A 24,572-nucleotide genomic window follows, 5' to 3' on the forward strand; every position below is an offset into this window, starting at 1 on the left:
CTACACGCGCAAAGGTTAAACGGTATACTCAGTCGGATTGACTTTGTCTTTCCTTAACGACGACGAAGGACCATCGTAAGGTCTACCCATCAAGTCGGGTGTGAGGTCCCCATGTAAGGTCTTATGGCCGCCTATACACAACCCCACATCCCAATGTAAGTGGCATAAGTCACTTAGCCTACGTCTAGGCAAAGAAACAAAGAAAAGATACGAAGTAAAGAAAGTTACCTAAGAAAGTTAGGCACACTTAAGATTATGATGTTCCTAATGTGTTATGCTATATGATGCTTATGATGTTCATGATGTTTCTTATGTTTATGATGTCTATGATGCTCATGTGATATTAACATATAACGATGATATAATTTTGTTAATATATCTAATCGGCAAATGTTTTCAAATATGTTATTCTTACTTAGCTAATTTATTAGCTAACACTTCTTCTTTGAAGATGTTGTACCATCAGATTAGGTGAGTTTGGAGCTAGAGAAAGGATAACTTGGTGAGGATGGGTAGAGACATTAAAGACATGAGCATTTATGTTCTTAATGCTTAGACTATCCTTGGCCTTTTGTTTCGCTACTTCATTTACGATATTATGATTTAAGACCATGTAATAATGCTTGACATTTATATTGGTTCCAAGAGTTAGATTTTCTTTTATTATTTCGATGATGCATTTAGTAACACCAAATGTTTTCAAATGTTTTATCCGGTTATGGATCGGCAGATTTATGTGAGATCCTTTTCCGCTATCATTACACGCCGTTAAGCGAAAGTTTTTGAAAATTCAGATTTTTAAATGACGGCTGTTACAGTTTTTGCCAATACATGTGGTGTAGTTTGCCAATAAGCCAAAACTTGCCAATAAAACTTGTTGATGGTTTTTACCAACTACACCCTTGTCCCTTAGCGATCAGAGAAATAAATAAAAAATTCATCACAGATGATAAGAGGAAAAAGTCAAACATATTTACCAAAATTAAAAAAAAAAAGCATAGAAATTGTATTTAAAATAATAATGTTTTAATTTTTTAAAGAGGTTAATGTAGGAAATTGCCTACATGATGTTGTAGATAATATATCCCCTTATTATATTAGTATTTATTAAAGAAAGAGTTAATAGGGAATTATCCAACAAACTTGAGTTTTTATTTGTTTTTTTTTTTAACATTATCATTTATTGTTATATATTAAATAAAAATTTTAATTTTGTTTTGATTCAGAAACATTGTATTAAATTTAATTAGTATATTATAAAAACTTAAATTTCATGACACCACATGTATGTATAACGTAGTATGAAAAACAGGTAATTGAATGGGACCCTCTAATCCCATATACCATTTGGTACCTACTAATTATCTGGCCAAACTAGTGTTCAGGTGAATGTCAACCACTTAATAATCTTCTGATTATATCAAGTTTTCATTTGACAAAACTCAAACCGAAAATCCCAATCGAAAGTGATGGCCGCCTATATAACGTAGTAAAGGTTATTACTACAAATGGTTTTTGTTGCTTGTCATTCACAAAATGTTAACTTATGGAATAATCTTAACTATTAGTGTTTTTACCAATTATAGGATATTTCTAGCAAACGAAACTAACATAATAATATGATCGAACAATGTGAAACGAACATATACCTACTATGTAACTACATAAATAAATTCTTGATGGAATGATAGGCCCCTCTATTACTCGTGGAGTACGTGATGGTCCACATACAAATATGTTTGATTATCAACCACAATTTCATCACAATTTCTTCCAAAATTTCCTTGAAAGAGAAGGTGATGAGTGAAGGAAAAGTATTTGTAGAAAAATGGATGACTTTAGTTTGATCCTGATCACTTCTTGTGACAACACTTCTACAGATACTCAGCTTTGTCCAAAATAATTTGAAATAATTGTTTGATATATAATATTTCACGAAATTACGTAAAACGTGTAGCACATTTAAATATACAGTATAAGATACAATGTACAAATCTTATCCCCTCAAAGGCTGAAATATATATGTACAAGGATAAAACAAGGGGAGTAATAAATGTACAACAAAGTTTTTGCCATTTACTACAATGCATGTTTTATATAATTGTACACTGTGCAGTATAATATATAAGTTGTTGTGGATGACAAAAAATTGATATAGATTCATCATTTCCCATAATACAATATGCTCATATTAAATGCATAAAAGGCTGTAATAATAATGGAATATTATAAAAAGGAAAGTGATATTTATATAACAAATATTAGTCATCTACAAACCCATCTGTAGAAATCTAACTCCAATGGCCGAGTCAATATTTATGGTGTTTGTTTTTTTCCAAGTATCTTAGAGCATATGTAATGATGTTAATCTATGAAAGATCTCCTTTCAATGTATTTATTATTAATTTATATAATAGCAGTTAAAAAAAATTAAATTATATATATATTAAAGTTGGTTTTGATTTAGATGTGTTAGATTTAATTTTAACCACTGATTTACTAGACCTTCAACCTCTTTCTCATGAAAAATACCTTGAGATAGGAAACTTAAGACTAGAATCTAAAACCTTAGAGAAAAACTCATTTTCAGGGCCCACATAATGATTTTAGAAAAATTTAATTTATATAATATGTTTTAGTTAAAGTTATATATAAAAAAAAGTATTTTAATAAATAGAATTTAAAAGTTAGTGTCAATGTATAGGAAAAAGTCTTTAATTAAATACCTAGAAGAAAAAAAGTAAGTTGAGCAATATCAATCTTTTGAGAAAAAAAGCTATCCACTTCAATAATAATACGTTACTCAAAGATTTTTTTTGTGTAAAAAAATGTTTCCTTAGTGCATCTTCAATGATAGTTAATGAAAAATTTAATTTCGACAAAAGGTTCTTTATAAAAGGCTGACACTATTAGATAAAAATCGATCAATACATTGAAAAACTTTAAATTTGTAGTAAAATGTTTTTCCAAATTAGTCTTATAAAAATAATTAGAAATAGCTTTTCCATTTTAATAATCCCTTTATAATATTTTGAAGTAATAGTCTCTATATAACTAATAAATGATATATTATGGCTAATTTGGTTATTTTTGTACACATCAGATTTTTTCATAGGTGACATATACTCATAGTACGTTAGATGTTATATCCGTATTATAATGCTTTGTTCGTATCATATGAATCCCTAATTATCTATACATCTAAAGGACTGCATCTCAGCCCTTAAATCAAACTAATCAATGACTCAGATTAACATTTAACTTATAACTAAAATTATACATGGAGGAGTAGTTTCGTAAATTACCCCGCATCCTTTATCTTCTTTGTGAAGTCCCTCACTTGATGGTTTAACCCACAAGTGTAGAATACAACAAGTCAAGTAAACACTAGATAGGACTAATATGAATGCGACAAGTCAAGTAAGCACTAGATTGAACTAGTTTTACAGTAAATATAAATGCAAGAATATATATAATTTAATACATACTTAAGCAATATAAAGATAAGCAAGTAAAGTGAATGGTGAGACACAATGTAATTTTTCAAGTGTATTTTATTTATTGATGTTAAATAAAATACAAGGTTGTTGTGGAACAATATATTACAAAGTAAGTATCTAAACAACCTATGAATTACAAGTGATCTAATATTGCAAAATAAACTCCTTGATCGAAATACTTAAAGTTGTGAAGTATAACTGTTTAGTTCGAGAGTATTTGAGCAAAGGCACCAAATTGCAAAAGTGTAATTTGGACGAGGGAAGTGACTTGGTATTTATAGGCAAAAAGAATAAGTATAATATTCTTTTTGCCGTACAAATATGGTTACATGTATTTAAGGAAATTACTTTAATTCCTTAAATGCATTGATTAAAGTACAAGAATAAAGTCACTTGATAGTGACTTGTCTTCTAATTAACCAACCACCTTTACATGCGTATAAGGCTTTTAACAAAGGACAAAGGGATTGTCCAGTTAAAAACATGTAAAGGGATAAAGTCAATTCCTCGTAATCAGTGTTCAGACTTGTAAGGTCTAGAACACTGTCAAGGACTCCAGTCAGGAGATCTGGTAAGTCTGCCAGTGAGCTCCGCTATTTGTCAGACTTCTTTCTTCAAACTTCAGTCTTTGACTTCAGTGAGAATGTTCTTCAGTGGAAAGATCTTGACTGGAGTGAAGTCCAGTGAATAAATCTGGTGGAATCCAGATTCCTGTAAAAGTAAGTTGTTCACTGGTCTTCACATAATTTCTGGACAAATCTTCAGAGGGCTCCAATAGTCACGTCTGGAGCGAGTCTAGTAAATCTGGACCTAACATTCTTCCTTCGCATCCCAAAATACACACGCACACAGTAACCCACACAAACACACACTTAAAACTTGCGATTCACACAGTGAACACACACACTATTGTTCTCTCTTTCTTTCCGGCCATTTCTACCCGTCCATCATGTCTCTTTGGCCATTATTTTCTACCGGCGATTATCTCTATATGTTAATGTGTCTCTAGCAATTATTTCTATCGGCGATTATCATTTCCATCAGCGATTTCGTCTAAATCATCAAATAGATAACGGAAAAGTGATAATGTGTAACAACCGTCACCTGAGCGCTTCGTCGGATTATAATTTTCTGTTCGTATAGGGTCAATGATTGTAAATTTAAGTCATTAGACGTGTGGTTGTATGAGTTAGAGTATGAATAAGACAAGACATGTTTATTGGGTATGGTTGTTCTCGACTTTTTAAGACTTGGAAAAAAAAAAAGGTTTGAGGAAGACTAGTTGCCTAATAGAAATGCCAAATAAAACTAAAATAAACTTTTAAAATATTAAGGGGATCAATGGATATCATTTACCATGCCTTAAATTGTGTCGTTTCTACAAAAAATGGTATATGTAATTAATTAAACAAGTCGGCAACTGAAAAACGTACTGATTTTGTTTTGGTCATAACTTTTTAACCGTAACTCAGTTTTTGACGATTCAAGAGGCCACAATTTCATAAAAGAGTCTAGTTTACAGATATGGGTCGAGTTTGACCTGGTTGAGGTCAACTTGGTCGAGTTAGACCTGGTTGAGTTCGACCATGGTTGAATTCAACCATATTCATGCCTATATATAGTTTGTTCTTTCATTCTATCAAAAAGGTTTTACACACATAAGATTACTCTCTAAGGTTATCTTTGAATAACACTTTTTTATCACAAAAATCCAGATTTCAAAGACAAGAAGAGAAAAGAGTTTGTCTTTCAAATCTGATTTCGGTTCTAAACGCTTTCAATCAATCAAGGCTTCAATCTTTGATCAAGAAACAAGTGAATACTATCATTCTCTTCATCAAAAACATGTGTAAGTTCTGTTCCTAATCTCTCCAATTTGTTTTTATATGTATATTTATGTAATTACATTTCCGTTCTTATGAAAAGCTAAGCGAATCATGTCTTTGATTGTTCATTGTGCAATTTCGGTTACAATTGTGTGTAAGAAACGAATTGAATCTTGATTAAGGCTTTGATTTGATACATTATGCACTCATGTAATTTGGATTTTGTGCAACTACAAAAATCGAAGATATCCTTTACTTGGCTAAAAGACTCTAAAAGTAGTCGATTCCGTAACCAAGATTAAGGTTGTGCAATTGTCGATCACATGATGTATGAAATCGGTCGACTTCACCCTTTTTGTACTGATTTGTGACACTTTTGTGCAATCAAGACTCATGGGTATGAATTGGCTAGCCTTAGATCTCGTTATTTTAACAAAATCACGTCAAAATGGTTCGTTTATGCTCAAATCGCGTATGAATCCGACCCTGGCCAGGTCTAGCTCGACCTAGGCTGGTCTAGCTCGACCTAGGCAAGTCTAGCTCGACCTCTACCTGGTGTAGCTCGACCTTTGGTGGTCTAGGTTGACCCTCTGTTGACTTTTGTCGCTTAAACGGCTCGTAAGGTTCCTAGTTTGACCCGAAATGACTTGTTTTAACTCTCGGACCTTTAAGACTTGGGATAAAATCATTTTGACCTCTGTTCAGGTCGAACTGCACCTGTCATGGTCGAGTTCAACCACTTCCCTACTCATATAATCGATTTCTTTGGCCTTTCGTTTCCATACGCGCTTAATCGGTTCTTAAACTTGACTAGTTTCTCAAAAAGTGTAGTTTTGGTCCAATGGGTTAACGTATGATCAAATGGTTTTGAAATAACATTTTTGGGCTCTAGTTGATTGAGTTCAACCAGGTCGAACTCAACCCTTTATTCATTTCGGTTTCGTAAGCTTTTCGTTTAAAATCTCCGATTTTGTCTAGTTTTCAGTAAATTCGAGTAAAACTTATTTTGAACTATAAAATGATTTCAAATAAGGTTGTATTGATATAATAATATGTTTGAACTTAATAAAGGACTTTGTTGTCAAATCCAGACTCTTGCTCGGTTTATTAAACGTCGTTTTAAAAGTTAAATAAAGACATATGGACTTAAAGGCATTTCTAATAGGCTAAGACTTAAGACAAAAGACTTTAATTGTGACTTGCCATATATTATTGATAGGTGTTGATTGTTGTGGACTTTGATTGTATTTGTCGTGCTCTTTCATTATACTGTCATAACACTTTTCAGGTGAGTTTCGTAGCCCCCTTTTTATTACAAGTTTTGGGGTGGAAAGTATACTTATTTTTCAAACAGTTTTGTCGATTTCTGCTTTATGTTCAATATTGAGCCTGTGCGTATAGAGTTACTTGTGCCATTTGACGTGCTTTTGTCTTGTTGTATGTGTGTGATTATGTTTTTGTTGTTATGCTTATTGACATGCTTATGTGACGTGCTTTTGTGTGTATTGGAGACTTGAGACTTTGGACTAAGGCAGGTACCGTAAGGCCGGACCTTAAGACATTGAGACTTGAGATTTTTGGACTTATTATGGCGTAACTCTGCTCGTTATATATTGAACTATTACCTGTTAGACCTAAAAGAATCGACAAAAGACTTATTTCTTCGACTAGACTTTTGACATAAAACCTACGAACTCACCAACCTTTGTGTTGACCCATTTTAGTATACTTTTCAGGTACTCAAACTAATCAGGGATAAAGACTGCTATGCTAGGCTTGGACTTCGGAGATTAGTGCTCCTTTATTTATTGTCAAACTTTAAAGCTACATGCCTTGGATTATTTCTTTATGGACTTGGTTGTAATAAGCTATATTAGCACTCTTATGACTTTGAACTCATGTTTTTGGGAATATATTTATTATATTCTATTTCATTTAGCAGTATCTATGTTATTCCATGTCGTGCTGTACTGTTCATGACACCTCATGTTTCCGCCAACGATAGGAATCATAGATGCATTCTAGACGTGCTAACGTCACTTATATTTTGAGTTCAAGCTCTATTGAGACTTATTATCCCTGTGCTTATTTTGACTATGGCTGTCATTTGGTGACTGTGTACTTGTGGTGACTGTGTGCTTTCAGTGTTATTGTGATTATTTATGTCTATTAAGGCAAGATGAAGTGATGGCGCTAACTAGTATCGCATATCGATAATCATAGAAAAGTCTGATCAACTGTTCTATGATTACCGCCATGCCTTGCGACAATTATTGACATCAGTGATTGCACTTGTAGTGAGAGTGTAGTAGCTAGCCTGGGCTACTTAATGGGTGTTGGTTAGGTGGAGGGTTAGCCGCTGGCACACCCTGTATACATACCGAGCCAATACCTAGAAAGCATACCAGTACCGTGATACGACCTTGCATTAGATGTACTAGGGGTGTGGAGGGTTAGCCGCTGGTACACCCTGTATACATACACCACTAGTGCAAAGGATGTAGGTGTTAGATTCGGACCACATTTTAACTGCGATTTAGGGTTATATATTATTAGTATATACATATGTATTGCATTGACATGAATTGCATGACTAGTTTAAGTTCTAGATAGCATCCCTTAGACCATAAGACGAGAGAGCTTGCTGAGTGTAACATGTGACATAGACGTTGACATTTTTGAGCCTTTCATCGCGTCTAACATTCTAGAGCTATACTAACGTGTGTGGAATAACGGTAAGATGAGAGCTACTGCGAACGGAGACATTTGTAATGAAACAGAGGATGCACAGTATGAGGCAGTCATCAATGCTCAACTGACACCAAATACACGAATTGGGACGAAGGAAGGACCAACTTGTAATGAAACAGAGGATGCACAGTATGAGGCAGTGAACAAGGAGACCACTGAATACTATGCAGACGCTGATGAGAGAATTCGTAATGGAAAAGCACTAAAAGAGCCTAGAAGTGGTGACAGATGTTTTACTTACAAAAACTTCAAGGATTGTTTTGTGCAAGATTATGACGAGAAAGGTGGAGCAGTCGAGTTTATTCAGTGGTTATATAAATGGAAGCTGTGATTTGCATTAGTAGGTGTACTCCTGGTCAGAGGGTGAGTTATGTGACAAATTCCTTTCCTTGGATGCGCTATCTTGGTGTAATGGCCAGTGTCGAGCCAAAGGTAGAGTAGTGGCTAAGGCGATATCCTGGTAAAATTTTTAGGAGTTGTTGACGAGAAAGTTCTGTATGGCAACTGAACTGATAAGGTTATATCGAGAACTTTTGGAGCATACGATGATTGGTGCTGATCATGTTGGTTATGCTACATGTTTAAATGAGTTGTCAAGGCTCGCTTCACTTGGTTAATCCCGAGAGCAAAGGAATCAAGAAGTATCTTCGTAGGTTGATCCCTCGGGTTAGGTCGATTATGGTTGTTGTTCATCCGCTTACTCTGGAAGTGACTATATTGAGATTTGAAGCTATGACTGATGAGTTCGTGTAGTGTGTTGGGCGACAGATTCAAGTGGAAGTTCATCCTAATCAGCTACAAATTGCTCGACCCTCTCAGAATATAGGCGATCAAATTCAAGCTTCTAGAGGTCGTACTTACGTACTAAATGCAACAGAGACTCGTAACGATTCGATTGTGCTATAGGGACTTTCTTCTGAATGATCTTTATGTTACTGTTTTTTGACTCGACAGCTGATTATAGTTTTGTCGTGACTAGCTTTGTTTCGTTTCGTTATTGAATACTAAACCGAGTCTTACGTATATATATTTTGACGAACAAATGGTTAGCTGAGAGCTAGTTTGATTAGACTGGGTCATTCGTTTGTGCATATTAGTTCTTAGTGACTATGCTTCTTTATTGACTTAGTATCTTTTCAAAAGGGGAATTTTGACGTTATTATTAGTATGGATTGGATGTCTTTGGTCGATGCGATGATACTATGTAGTGCAAAAGTTATTAGAATTCCTTTATAACTTTTGATTCAGAAGATTAGGTTCCAAAAGGTTGTAACTTTCACCATTTCCTTATCTTTTTCATGCTCTATGAGAAATCCACACTAAAGATTTTCATATATAACCCATTTTCTCATCTTTACCTAATGGCGAGATACTAGACGTTCAGAGCGAGAGGTCTGAGCCTTTTTAGGGTTGTGTCATGAGTGCATCTGTTAATGAGGTTAGCTTGACTGATGTCCCCGTCTTTCTTGATTATCAGGATGTTTTACCTGATAATTTACCCGACTTACCTCCGTTTTCACAAACTTGATTTTCGTATTAGCCTTGTTCTTAACGTAACTCCAGTAGCAAAATTTCCTTATAGACTAGCGACGACTGAATTACAAGAATTGGCCGTACAACTAGAAGAACTTCAAGACAAGGGATTTGTTAGTCGCCGTGGAGAGTACATGTTTTATTCGTCAAAGGGAAGGATGATCCCTTTTGTATGTGTATCGACTATCGTGAGCTGAATATGCTAACGTTGAAGGACCGTTATCCCCTTCCTAGGACTGATGATCTATGTGATCAGCTCCAAGGTGCAAAGTGTTTCTCAAAGATTGACTTACGTTCAGGGTGTCATCAATTATGTGTACATGATGACATACCAAAAAACGCTTTTAGGACAAGATACAGACGATTAGAATTTACAGTGATGCCCTTTGGAGTAACTAACTCTCCAGCAATGTTCATGGACTTGATGAAGAGAGTGTGTTGACCGTATTTGGACAAGTTTTGTTATTGTGTTTATCGACTACATTCGATTTACTCAAAGACAAAGAAAGAACATGCTGAACATTTGAGAATGGTATTGGACTTGTTGAGGAAGGAAAAACTATACGGAAAGTTTTTTAAATGTGAGTTTGGCTGGATGAGGTACATTTTTTGAGACATGTTGTGAGCAAGGATGGAATACATGTAGATCCTAGCAAGGTTGATTCAGTTAAGAATTGGAGAATGCCAGAGACGCCGACTAAGGTTAGATAGTTCCTTAGTCTGGTGGGTTATTAAAGAAGGTTGATTGAAAATTTTACTATGAATTATGCTACCTTTAACGCAATTGACACAGAAAGACACACCGTATATTTAGAGCGAGAAACAAGGAAAAGCGTTTCTGATTTTGAAGGATAGGTCGTGTAGTGTATCAATTTTGAGTCTACCTGAAGGGTCAGATGATTTTGTAGTGTACTATGATGTATCATGTCAAGGATTGGGTTGTGTACTCGAGCAAAGGAGCAAAGTGATCATGTACGTTTCGCAACCATTAAAGGTCCATGAGAAGATTTACACAACTCATGATTTGGAGTTAGGAGCAGTAGTCTTTGCACTACAGTGTTGGATGCATTATTTGTATGGGACCAAGTGTGTAATTTATAATGAACACAAAAGGGTGCAACATATCTTTAGGAAACAAGATCTGAATATGAGGCAAAAGAGATGACTTGAGTTACTTGGTGATTACAATTGTGACATTCGTGATCACCCGAGAAAAGCTAATGTAGTGGTTGACGTTCTGAGCCGTAAGGAAAGGGTTAAGCCTAGACGAGTACGTGTGATGAGCATTACAGTGCAAAGAAGTGTTAGAGATCATATCATAGAAGCACAGACAAGGGTTGTTGGCGATGAAGAACTTCTTAAGAAGGAACTACAAGGTATGGAATACCATTTGGATAAAAGAAACGACGGAAGCTTGTATTTCGTGAAAAGACTATGGGTTCCTTTCACTAGCGATTTATGGAAATTGATTATGAATGAAGCTCATAAATCAATGTATTATGTACAACAGGGTGCTGACAAGACGTGTTATGACTTACGTGAGTTTTTATTGGTGGCATGACATGAAGAAGGATGTTGCTAAGTTTATAAGTCGATGGCTGATGTGCTTATGGGTGAAAGTGGAATATCATAAATCTGCTGGATTATTCAAACAACCAGAAATTCCTGAATGGAAGTGGAAATGTATGACTATGGGTTTTATTACAAAACTGCTTAAAACAAAAGAGAGTCATGATATGATATGGCTGATTGTTGATAGACTAACAAAGTTTGCTCATTTCTTGATCATTTGTGAGAAAGATCCCACAGAGAAATTGGTGAGCAAGTATGTAAAGGAAGTCGTATCGACGCATGTCGTACCGGTTTCGATTATTTCAAACAGAGATACTCGTTTCAATTCCTCTTTTTATCGAGGGCTTCAGAAGGCTTTTGGAACTAGAAGAGACATGAGTACGACATACCATCCTCAAACCGATGGTCAGAGTGAGCGTACGATTCAGATTTTGGAAGACATGTTGAGAGCGTGTGTCTTAGATTTTTGAGGTAACTGAGATGACCATCTACATTTGACAGGACATTTGGACAACAATAGTTATCACGCGAGTAATAATATGGGTTCTTTTAAGCCATTGAATGAATGGAAGTGTAGATCACCTGTCGTGTGGGCTGACTTCGGTGATAGTCAGTTGGTTCAACCTGAGCTTATTGAAGAAACTGCCGAGAAAATAATTCAAATTAAAGAGAGACTTAGATTAGCACGTGAACATCAAAAGAAGCATGCTGACGTCAGATGTAGACCCTTGGAATTCAGTGTCGGGGACCGTGTACTTCTTAAGGTTTCCCCATAGAAATGAGTGGTTAGATTCGTCAAGAGTGGAAAACTCGGACCAAGATTTATTGGACCTTTCGAGATATTAGAAAGAATTGGCGAGGTAGCTTATCGATTAAGACTTTCGGAAGAGCTTAAGGTAGTTCACAACGTATTTCATGTGTCGCATCTTCGAAATGTCTAGCTGAAGAAGATCGTCGTGTGCCTATGGACGAAATCCGGATTGACGATAAGTTGAATTTCGTTGAAGAGCCTTTAGGGATTGTGGATCGCAAGGTGCGGAAACTAAAGAAAACCAAGTATACAAATGTCAAGGTTCGATGGAATTCAAAGCGAGGGCCTGAGTATACTTGGGAACGGGAAGATCATTTCAAAACAAAATACCCCCAATTGTTCAATGGGACTAGTTCGAGTTGAATTTCGGGACGAAATTCTTTTAACCGGGTAATGATGTAACAACCGTCACCTGAGCGCTTCGTCGGACTATAATTTTCTGTTCGTATATGGTCAATGATTGTCAATTTAAGTCATTAGATGTGTGGTTGTATGAGTTAGAGTATGAATAAGACAAGACATGTTTATTGGGTATGGGTGTTCTCGACTTTTTAAGACTTGGAAAAAAAAAGGTTTGAGGAAGACTAGTTGCCTAATAAAAATGGCAAATAAAGCTAAAATAAACTTTTAAAATATTAAGGGGATCAATGGATATCATTTACCATGCCTTAAATTGTGTCGTTTCTACAAAAAATGGTGTATGTAATTAATTAAACAAGTCGGCAAATGAAAAATGTACTGATTTTGTTTTGGTCATAACTTTTTAACCGTAACTCAGTTTTTGACGATTCAATCGGCCACAATTTCGTAAAAGAGTCTAGTTTACAGATATGGGTCGAGTTTGACCTGGTTGAGGTCGACTTTGTCGAGTTAGACCTGGTTGAGTTCGACCATGGTTGAATTTAACCATATTCATGCCTATATATAGTTTGTTCTTTCATTCCATCAAAAAGGTTTTACACACATAAGATACTCTAAGCTTATCTTTGAAAAACACTTTTTCATCACAAAATTCCAGATTTTAAAGACAAGAAGAGAAAAGAGTTTGTCTTTCAAATCTGATTTCGGTTCTAAACGCTTTCAATCAATCAAGGCTTCAATCTTTGATCAAGAAACAAGTGAATATTATCATTCTCTTCATCAAAAACTTGTGTAAGTTCTGTTCCTAATCTCTCCAATTCGTTTTTATATGTATATTTGTGTAATTACTTTTCGGTTCTTATCAAAATCTAAGCGAATCATATCTTTGATTGTTGATTGTGCAATTTCGGTTACAATTGTGTGTAAGAAACGAATTGAACCTTGATTAAGGCTTTGATTTGATACATTATGTACTCATGTAATTTGGATTTTGTGCAACTACAAATATTGAAGTTATCCTTTACTTGGTTAAAAGACTCTAAAACTAGTCGATTCCGTATCCAAAGATTAAGGTTGTGCAATTGTCGATCACATGATGTATGAAATCGGTCGACTTCACCCTTTTTGTACTGATTTGTGACACTTTTGTGCAATCAAGACTCATGGGTATGAATTGGCTAGCCTTAGATCTCGTTATTTTAACAAAATCGCGTCAAAATCGTTCGTTTTTGCTCAAATCGCGTATGAATCCGACCCCGGCCAGATCTAGCTCGACCTAAGCTGGTCTAGCTCGACCTAGGCAGGTCTAGCTCAACCTCTACCTGGTGTAGCTCGACCTTTGGTGGTCTAGGTTGACCCTCTGTTGACTTTTGTCGCTTAAACGGCTCGTAAGGTTCCTAGTTTGACCCGAAATGACTTGTTTTATCTCTAGGACCTTTAAGACTTGGGATAAAATCATTTTGACCTCTGTTCAGGTCGAACTACACCTGTCATGGTCGAGTCCAACCACATCCCTACTCATATAATCGATTTCTTTGGCCTTTCGTTTCCATACGCGCTTAATCGGTTCTTAAAGTTGACTAGTTTCTCAAAAAGTGTAGTTTTGGTCCAGTGGGTTAACGTATGATCAAATGATTTTGAAATAACATTTTTGGGCTCTAGTTGATCGAGTTCAACCAGGTTGAACTCAACCCTTTATTCATTTCAGTTTCGTAAGCTTTTCGTTTAAAATCTCCGGTTTTGTCTATTTTTCAGTAATCGAGTAAAACTTATTTTGAACTATAAAATGATTTCAAATGAGGTTGTATTGATATAATAATGTGTTTGAACTTAATAAAGGACTTTGTTGTCAAATCCAGACTCTTGATTGGTTTATTAAACGTCGTTTTAAAAGTTAAATAAAGACATATGGACTTAAAGGCATTTCTAATAGGCTAAGACTTAAGACAAAAGACTTTCATTGTGACTTGCCATGTATTATTGATAGGTGTTGATTGTCGTGGACTTTGATTGTACTTGTCGTGCTCTTTCATTATACTGTCATAACACTTTTCAGGTGAGTTTCGTAGCCCCCTTTTTATTACAAGTTTTGTGGTTGAAAGTATACTTATTTTTCAAACAGTTTTGTCGATTTATGTTTTATGTTCAATATTGAGCCTGTGCGTATAGAGTTACTTGTGCCATTTGACGTGCTTCTGTCTTGTTGTATGTGTGTAATTATATTTTTTTTGTTGTGCTTATTGACATGCTTTTGTGTGTATTGGAGACTTGAGACTTTGGACTAAGGCAAGTACCGTAAGGCCGGACTTTGAGACTTTTAGGAAACTTTATTTTACAAACTATTTCCATATGCACTACAAACCCTATAATCTCTTGTTCTTAGATAGTTCGCTTTTATTTCCTTAATGCCATGCATGCTTTTATACTCATTTGCATCCTCAAGTATTTTTGTCGCTTCAGTGTTAATGTCATGTGTCAACATCATTGCGGCATACTTTATCCTCAACTTCACAACTACTTCAAGCTGATCCTTGGATTCGACTGGAATACCACAATTCCAATTTTTGGGTTGTTGACCAATAAAACATTCCATATGTCGCATAAGAAAAACACCACAGTCAACATTGTTATTTTCTGTATGCCATTGAAGATCTAGTTGTTCTGCTTGGGATAAATCAACAATATTTGACAATGGATGATTCACATTCTTGAAATGCCTTGAGAAGTGATAAAGCTATACAAATATCAAAAGCAAATTTAGCTAATTTTATAAAATTAAATAAAAGAGAGTTGATTTGATTTGTACATACCACAGTATCACACACGTTCTCATACTTGTCTTTGAAATCGGAAGTTGAAATGATATTGTCGATAATATGAAAGCCATTCAAATCACATGTTATCTCCAGAACCAGAAGATAAAAATGTTGCTAACGACAGATTGGGATAAATATCAATTTCGTGGTTTAAAGCAAAAACAAAATAAGTTAGATAAACAATTAAGAAAAATCAAATTTGAATGACTGGAAAGACAAACACAAATCTGTATCATACCATATCGACTTCTCTAAATGACAGCACATCAGGATCATTATTAAAGAAGTTCTCCAAATTAGACATAAAAATCTTGTGAAGTGCATCCTTATTTTTCTTGGAATGCTCATCAAATAGTTCATGTGTCTGTTGAATTAAAAAATCAAAGAGTTTTAACTTGATATAATATAAAAATTTTAATAATGATTAACAGATAAATAAATAAACGTTATAACTTACAAAAATACATGTACTAAGAAACACCCTTCTTAGTGAATATTGATCCTTGAATCTTTCTTCATAATTCAATATTCCTGACCAGCAATCAACAACTGTAGCTTCTATATATGATCCAGGGGCTAACGATTGAAACATATATGCCATTTCAAACGGATTTCCATATACACCGTTAGTTTTAAAAATGATTTTACTGTAACAAAAGTAAACAAGATAAAAGTTTAGCTACTCAACAATTAGTTTATCTAGATGAAACTTACCAAAAACTATCTTCTTGTGTAATTAAAGAAAACATATTCAAGGCAACCACTAGTTCAGAATAAAGTATACGTATAGAGGTAGGGAGAAACCTCTTGTTAACATATGGAGATTTTATGACAGGGGCAGCAACTTCTAGAGGATTATTCAACGGCGAGTTTAAAGAAAACTGAGATAATAGGTGAAATGTTGGATGGGACAAGTTGACAGCATCCTTATTTTCTTCTTTTTTAATATCTGATTGATTCTTTGTCTTGATTTCTAACGAAAGTTTGTTCATAGTTTCAAAAAATTCATCCTTATTTTCTTCCAACCACTGTAAAAATTTTTCTTCTTCTTCATCATTCTTCTTAACAATTGACTTCTTACCAATTTCATTACTACCAAAATCTTGAAATAATTCATTCTCAACATTATTTTCATAGTCTTCTTGATTCCGATTATTCTGATTTTCAGATTCATATTCACTTTTAAATTCAAAATCTGCTTCATCTAAACCAAGATTAAGTTCAACTTCATATTCTTGACTCATATTCTTAATATTTTTTCTATTAAAGGTTGCACCATGGTTTTCTTTTTTAAACTCAAGTTCATTGTCATTTCCAATTCCTTCTCTGTCCAATATATTAGACACATACAGATCCACATCTTCTCCTTCTTAAGCTAAAAACTCCTTCACAGAAAAAAATCAATGATCTTCCAATATACCTTTTGCAAGCTGGCATCATCTCCATAATTTGATTTGAATTCTTTGATGGTATCCAACAACAACAACTTCATCTCAATTATAACATCTAGCTTATAATCAATTAATGTTAAACAATCCTACAAAATTAATGTTAGGTCCAGTTTTGCTGAAAACTGGATCTCTCCAGTTACATCTGGAGAGCATGAAGAATTGTCCGAGATATTTGAAGTCCAGTTGCAATGTAGAGTTTATGCAACTGATGACTTCCTCAAGTGGAGATCTGAAGACATATACCTGAAGACATTCCAATTGAAGTCGAAGACAACAAGTGGAAGAAAGAGAATGGCAATGGCAGTGAAGCCCAGTTGAAATTCTGCCAGATCAATCAACTGGAGACTCCCTCAGTGTAAATGCCTTTACAAAGCTTTACACTGATTACGAGGAGGACCTTTTACACTACATCCTTTTACCCGGACAATAATCTTGTCTATGGATACAAGTGCAAAGATGTAGAGTGGTTGAATAAAGTAACCTTTTGTCTTACTTTATTTAGCACACATAAAGGATTATTTACTAATACTTTTGTGTGCTGTCAACCATATTTGTACGTCGAAGTTAGGATCCCAATGCTCATACTTCGACTATAAATAGAGGTCCTTGCCCAAGCATTTCAACAACTTTGCAAACACTGTAACACCCCGACTAAGGCGGAAACACGAAGTGCCACAGAACGACATGGTACAAAAGATTTAAAGATAAAACATCAACATTAAGTTCCAAATATCATTTGAAATCAAAAGATAATAAGTTCAAGATGACATTTTAGAATCCATTACATAACCATAATCCATAAATGAAAAACAAATTGTTCGCATTACAAGTCCACCGAATAACAAGCAAGTACAATCCATGAGGCGGTCCAAGCTACGAACCTAATGCTCTAAACCTGAAAAGCATGAAGAAAAAAAAAATGTCAACTACGAGAGTTGAGTGAGTTCATAGGTTTTTAACTAACATCCAATTTATATTCCAATATAATTAGAGATAATGAGACATAAAACTTCCAAGTATTCTTTCAAATAATCATCTCTAAAGCGTATGTTCAACTTATAACAACCAACATAATAATATCAATATCATTTAGCCACATGGGCATAATTCAAGAAAACTTTGATGAGTAAATGCTTGAGCTACTACTACTACCATTTTATCAAGTCCAACAATATATATATTTCCTTTTATAGCACAAGCTATCAATCAAGTGCCGTATTAATAATAATAGGGTAGTGCCATGGAGACGACCATTCAAATTTAAGGTAGCTAGAGCACCACTATGGTTGGACTGGAAGTGAAGGTTGTCACGAAGGAAACCAACCTTCCACCGTTACACTTATGGGTGGGTAGACGAAACCTAGTTGCGCAACTCTCTAACTACAGGCCTCCACTTTCGAAGTAAATAGTAGTGTACCGAAAGAAAACGGGTTAACAGATCTAAGCTCATCACAAAACATTTATCACAATGAACATACGAGACAATTTTATTTCATAATCATTTTATCAAAAATCATTTCATATATATGTATATAAAAGCAATTTCATTTATATATCATGCTTTTCACCCCGATAGTTAAACACATAAAATAGTTTGTTTGTTCTGAGAGCGATAGAGGGTTGTTCAAATGCGTGAAGTATGTCTAGTGGTGTCGTCCCTCGAGCAAGCCTAAACCATGGTATTTAAAATATACACAGCGTAAGTGTGTGTTGCATGACTAGTAAACTAGATCATGAGATGTATGCTAGTAGACTTGCCCATCTTTGGTTGTTGCCTAATTATGGTAATCAAGTACATTATGTTGTTTACCTCATTTGGTTGGAAGACATTTGATAGTGAAGGTCATTTATACGATTTTGTTCGGTTATTGGAATTTCGGTAGTTTAACTTTGTTTTATATATATTTTCCATTGTATACTTTGATTAATAGCAATGTTGGACATTTGTGTTCTTATAATATTAATGTTGATATATCTTACTGATTTATAATTATTTATTTAATTTAATATTATTTAATTAATTATTTATTTGTTTTATTGATTTATTTGAATTATATAGTTCTTGTTCCCTTACTTACAATTATTTTTCCACAGTAGGTTTTGGTCACTTTTACCATTGATTATGTGGTTTTGATCAGATTCATGATTTATATAATTTATTAAATTACTTTACATATCTTTTAATTACCATTTTAATTCATTAAATCATAGAAATTCTTACAAATCACCACAAAAGCTTTTGTCCAAAAATCCCAGGCCTTTTAGGCAACTTATATCAATAAAAATTTATATCAATTCAACCTCTCTTGTGTCTTTGTAATATAAGGACTTTTAAGCATAAAAATCGTTTACCGAAATAACGTTTGAAGCCTCATTTCTTAAGCAATTTAGGTACTTCAAAAAGGACTTTTGCTCTTGTTTCATTTTTTCCAGAAAGTGCATCATATTTTGATGGTTCAAGTCGTGAGAGTGGTGGTGGTGTGATATGTGCAAATTTGTGCTTTCGGTTGGTGATTATTTGACCCGAAAAGGTGATTTTTGAGCTTGTTAATGCCATGAGTCAAATGACTTGACTTTTATACTTTTGAAACACATTATTTCCAGTAGGTTCATTATATTTTCTTGCTCAAAAAAATTATGGTGCATGTGTGTGCTCAAAATGCATTTTTGCAAGCTTTCGGTTTACAATTTCAAGCATATTTTAACAAGTTTTGATTCAAGCTTTATATCCTTGACATTTTACAAATTTTTCCAGAATGTTAACATGACTTTTAACCTATTTTTCACTTACAACAAGCCTAGCCTCGTCTCATGATTCAACAAAAGATCCAACCTTCTTAAATCTAACAAGCATGCAATTATCTTAATATTTTGACAATAAATCTTCCTCATACTTTCATTCAACAATATAAAAATATTCTTTTATGAACATTTTCAGAACAATATATATAAAAATCATATAAAAACATATTCATCTTTTCATGCAAAAAGTCTCTTTACAAACTATCATTATATAACCACACTTTTTGATGCAAACTTTTGTGGATCTAACAAGACAACATCAAATACATCTTTTCATGAAATTTTTCAGAAAATATAACTTCAATATAAATATAAATATGACCATCTTTCAAAGGAACAATCATTTTAAAAGTTATATAATTTATATCTACACTTTTGGGTCTTAAACTAGTTGAATCCTTGGATCTTTCTTCATGGATTCAACATGCATGAGCATAGAAAGAAAGATCCTATCAACTTTGCCCTCATCAAGTGTATATTCAAAAGAAAACATAAGGAAAACATTAACTTTTGATAAAACATTTTTAATAAAAAAAAGAACAAGATTAAGCTAGTAAAGAGATGAAGATATATACCCTTGGAGAACACTTTTTGATGATGAAATAATGCAGATTTTCGTGACCCAAGAAGCTCCAAATAACCCTTATTTCAACCTTAAAACAACCCTTAAACTATGCTTGAATCAACCCTTTATTAATCTAGCCTATAACCTTTATTATTAATAAGTTAAACAAGATTGTTGCTCTTTGTTTTTGCTTCCTTTGGGCCGTAGGTTGGAGAGAAAAGGATGGAAGGAAAAATTGTTTTTGGAGAAAAGAGATGTGTGTGTGTTAGGAAGAGGTGAAAATAATGAGAGAGTGTAAAGTGTGTGTTGGAGTGTAAGTGTGGGTATAATATTCCTTGGAGAGTGAAATCTAGTTGTTCATTCATTGGTGGTTTTGGTTTGGGAATGGGGGAGCCGAAATTTTGTTTAAAATTTGAAAGGGACCTTTTTTTTTTGTTAGTTGTTTTATTTATATGTATATTATGTATATGTATAGGTACATGTTTGATTATTTAAACTTAACTAGTTAGTGGGCATTTTAAAATACTTGTATTCATGTGTATCTATATACACATATGTATATATATATATCCGTATATATATGTGTGTGCATATATATTTGGTGTTTTAATTTGCTACAAAACCCATTGGTTATAATCTTACATTTATATTAGACTTATATATATATACTTATTATTATTTAAGCATTTTCATGTACTTAAGGAGTTATAAATATTTTTATGATGTTCATGGCATTTTCATGACCAAATATTATTTAGTTGGCTTGATGGTTAAATTGTTAGGCACTTACAAGTATTTTTGATCGCTAGCTCAACTTGTGAGACTTATATTATTATTTATAAGTTGGTTAAATATTTATTAAAATTTTTGTTCAATGGCATTTTATTGAATTGAACTTATCACTAATAATAGCTTTAGATTGCTAATTTAGGGGCATTATCTACTAGCTTCAAGTATACTATGGCTTGCGGGAACATGGACCACCTAACTAGCATGTATGTAATATTTAAAAAGTAGGGTTGTTACATCCTTACCCCCTTAGAAGAATTCCATCCCGGAATTTGAGTTTGCCCGGGGAGTAAGTGCGGATATTTCTCACGTATGAAGTCCTCGCGTTCCCACGTAAATTCGGGTCCGCGTTTTGTATCCCATCTAACTTTGACGATAGGGATCTTGCTTCTCTTAAGATGCTTCTCATCGCGATCGAGAACTTCTATGGGCTCCTCACGGAATTGGAGCTTATCTTTCACTCGTAATTCCTCGAGTGGGACTACTTTCGAATCATCCGCTAAACATTTCTTCAAGTTGGACACGTGGAATGTGTCATGAACATCTCCCAAATCTTGGGGTAACTTCAGCTTATAGGCTACGGGGCCTATCCTAGCCACAATTTCAAATGGCCCAATATATCGAGGTCTCAACTTTCCTCTTTTACCGAATCTCACGGTTCCTTTCCATGGCGACACTTTTAAGAGCACTTTGTCGCCAACTTCAAATTCTAGGGGCTTCCTTCTTTGATCCGCATAACTGTTTTGCCGATTTCTCTTGACTTTTGGGTCAATTGGGTCAAAGGCACCGCAATTTTAGAGAATCCTTGGATGAACCTCCTATAATAGCCCGCTAAACCTAGAAAGCTACGCACTTCCGTAGGTGTCTTGGGCGTCTCCCATTTCTTGATCGCTTCTATCTTAGCCGGATCTACATGGATTCCTTCTTCGTTCACGATGTGTCCAAGAAATTGGACTTGTCGCAGCCAAAATTCACACTTAGAAAACTTAGTGTATAGCTTTTCATCTCTAAGTAACTGCAAGATTATTCTCAGATGTTTCTCATGTTCATCCTTACTTCTGGAGTATATCAGAATGTCATCAATGAATACTATCACGAATTTGTCAATGTATGGCCTACAAATTCGATTCATTAAATCCATGAAAACGGAAGGCGCATTTGTGAGACCAAATGGCATCACCAGAAACTCGTAATGCCCATAGCGAGTTCTAAAAGCCGTTTTAGGTACATCTTCTTCTCGTACCCTCAACTGATGATAGCCGTTTTAGGTACACTATCTTAGGTTGGACTCCCGCCCTATGGCCTTGTATTATAAGCACTTCATCATTATCTAAGGGAATTTTAATGACCTTTTCATGGCAAAGTATTTCAGCACGCATTTTAGACAACCAATCCATTCCTACTATCACATGAAAACTTCCTATCTCAATGGGAATCAAGTCTATACTATAACCTTTCTCGTCTAAAGTTAACTTACAATCAAAAATAATTTCCTTAGTCCTATACTCATTTCCATTAGCATATTCAACATAGTAGGTTTCATCAAGCTCACTAGGTTTCTTATCAATCATTTCCTTAAATTCAAAAGAAATAAAACTTCTTTCGGCTCCAGAATCAAACAACATGGATGCATAGACATTATTTAACAGAAACGTACCTACGATGACATTAGGGTCATCACGTGCCTCATTTGCTCCCATCGCATACACTCGTCCTCTTGCTTGACCTCCTTGATTCCCGCGGTTCTGATTTGCATTGTTTCCTTGATTCCCATTGTTCGCTTGAATCCCTCCATTTCCTCGGTTCACTTGATTCCCATTGTTGCCTCGGTTTGCTTGGTTCCCACGATTTCCAACATTTCGAAAATTCCCACGGTTATTGTTCATGTTTCCATGACTTCCTTGAGCTTGTCCCAACCTAGGGCAAGCGTTCCTCCAATGATCGGTACCTCCGCATTCATGACATACTCCCGGGTTTCCTCCAACTCTTGCCCCATTGCGGCAAGTGGCAGCAAGGTGTCCCAATCGGTTACAAATCGTGCAACGCCTACACTTACCAAGGTGGTTGTATCCACAACGATTGCACTTTGTAGGCTGCCCACGGTTCGGGTTGGGTTTAACTTCGGAAACACCATAGTTCCTTACAATCTTTTTCCTCTTATCCGGCCCACTCCCCTTACGATCACCAAATCGGCTTCCTCCTCCTTGCCTTGAACTTGACTCGCCTCGTGAGTATTTCCCTGTCCTAACCAAGTCATTAACCAATCTTGTTGACAAACTTATCGCTTCTTCAAGTGTAGTGGGGTTTGTTGCCGTGACCATCAATCTTACTTCCGGTACCAATCCATAAATAAACCTCTCAACCTTTTTTGCCTCAGTGTTCACCATGTCAGGCACTAGCACACACAACTCGTGGAAACCAATTGCATATGTCTCCAACTCCATTCCTTTCATATCATGATTCCAGAATTCTATCTCCAACTTTTGCACGGCTGGCCTAGGACAATATTCCCGCTTCATCTCTTTTTTGAGCTGCTCCCAAGTCAAGGCATTCATCACGGCTTGACCCCTCGTAGTGACGTGGAGGTTCCACCAAGCGAGTGCCCTTCCTTGGAGCTTGCTAGCAGCAAACTTGACACGGTCGGCCGGTGCACAATCAATGATGTTCAAGATGGCCTCCATGCTCTGGAACCATGTGAACAAACCAACTGGACCTTCCGTCCCATAGAATTCCTTGGGGTTGCACGAAGTGAAGGTCTTGTAAGCATTTCGATCGTTCACATTACCTCCTCCATCTTGTCTTCGGGCCGTGTTAAGGGTGGCGGTCACACTCTCCGCAATTCGCGTAGCAATGGCAGGCATAACGGAGTTGATTTGTTGAGAAATGAGGTCGGCTAGCTCGGTACTCCTTCAGGCCTCTTCCTCCTGGCGGCTAGCCTCAACATTTGTTTCTTCGCCGGTCCTTCCTGGCATAGACCCGACTCACAACTTTCGATCTCACACGTGTTCATTTAAGTTACTTGGTGTAATAAGGCCTCGTTTGTATGCATAGGTATACACATATTTCTAAATTCATTTTCTTTCCTTTAATCACAACCTACTTATTACTATGAATTACAAATGGTTGGGTAAGCTTAAAACATGTCAATCTTGTTTTTGGGCTGTTAGACAGATTTTTCCAGAATCTGTGTACGAATTTGGAGCACGAAAATGTGGCTCAAGATGGACGAACTGGGAAAAACTCATAAAATATAAAATGTAGCCCCATGAGTTAAGTTTCACCTCCAACTGGAATCAGGTCAAAAGACAAAACAGAACTCCAGATATGCCCGTTCTACGAAAAGTGGTCAGAACTGATTTCCTGCTGTAACTTTCACTTTGCAACAAGCATAACTATAACACATAGAGATTAACACATCATATAATAGTGAAAAGGCATCAAGCTTTCATTCCAATAATACAATATCAGTTTACAAAATTGCCATATGCCAACAATCATGTGATCACAGTCACACAACCGCAAACAAGTTCAAATAAATCACAACAAAGTACAAACATTGGTCTGCCAAATAAGTTTATGAATAAAACATCCTTAGGGTCATTTCCTAAGCACAAGAGCCACAACAATGGAGCAAAGGGCTGCAACAACGCATCCCATCATGAAGATCACTTCGTTGATTCGGCGTATTCCATCTATAGCCATCCCCGCTTCATCTCCCGTTTGGCGCATTATTCCCAACGCCCTTTCCATCATCACCTCTTGTGTTCTCACCCGAAACCTTGCATCACGTAAGCCA

General features: G+C 35.3%; 1 long non-coding RNA gene across 1 annotated transcript; it reads right to left on the reverse strand.

Moving 5' to 3' along the window:
* Positions 1-17,317: 17,317 nt before the first annotated feature.
* Positions 17,318-20,091, reverse strand: LOC122609965. The gene is made up of 2 exons (XR_006325435.1): positions 19,998-20,091; positions 17,318-17,515 (listed from the first exon to the last, which is right to left on the reverse strand). It is a non-coding gene; the product is annotated as an uncharacterized LOC122609965 (long non-coding RNA).
* Between the last annotated feature and the right edge of the window lie 4,481 nt (positions 20,092-24,572).

The sequence above is a fragment of the Erigeron canadensis genome, chromosome 8 (genome assembly GCF_010389155.1).
Source record: "Erigeron canadensis isolate Cc75 chromosome 8, C_canadensis_v1, whole genome shotgun sequence".
In the NCBI taxonomy this organism is placed as follows: Eukaryota; Viridiplantae; Streptophyta; class Magnoliopsida; order Asterales; family Asteraceae; genus Erigeron; species Erigeron canadensis.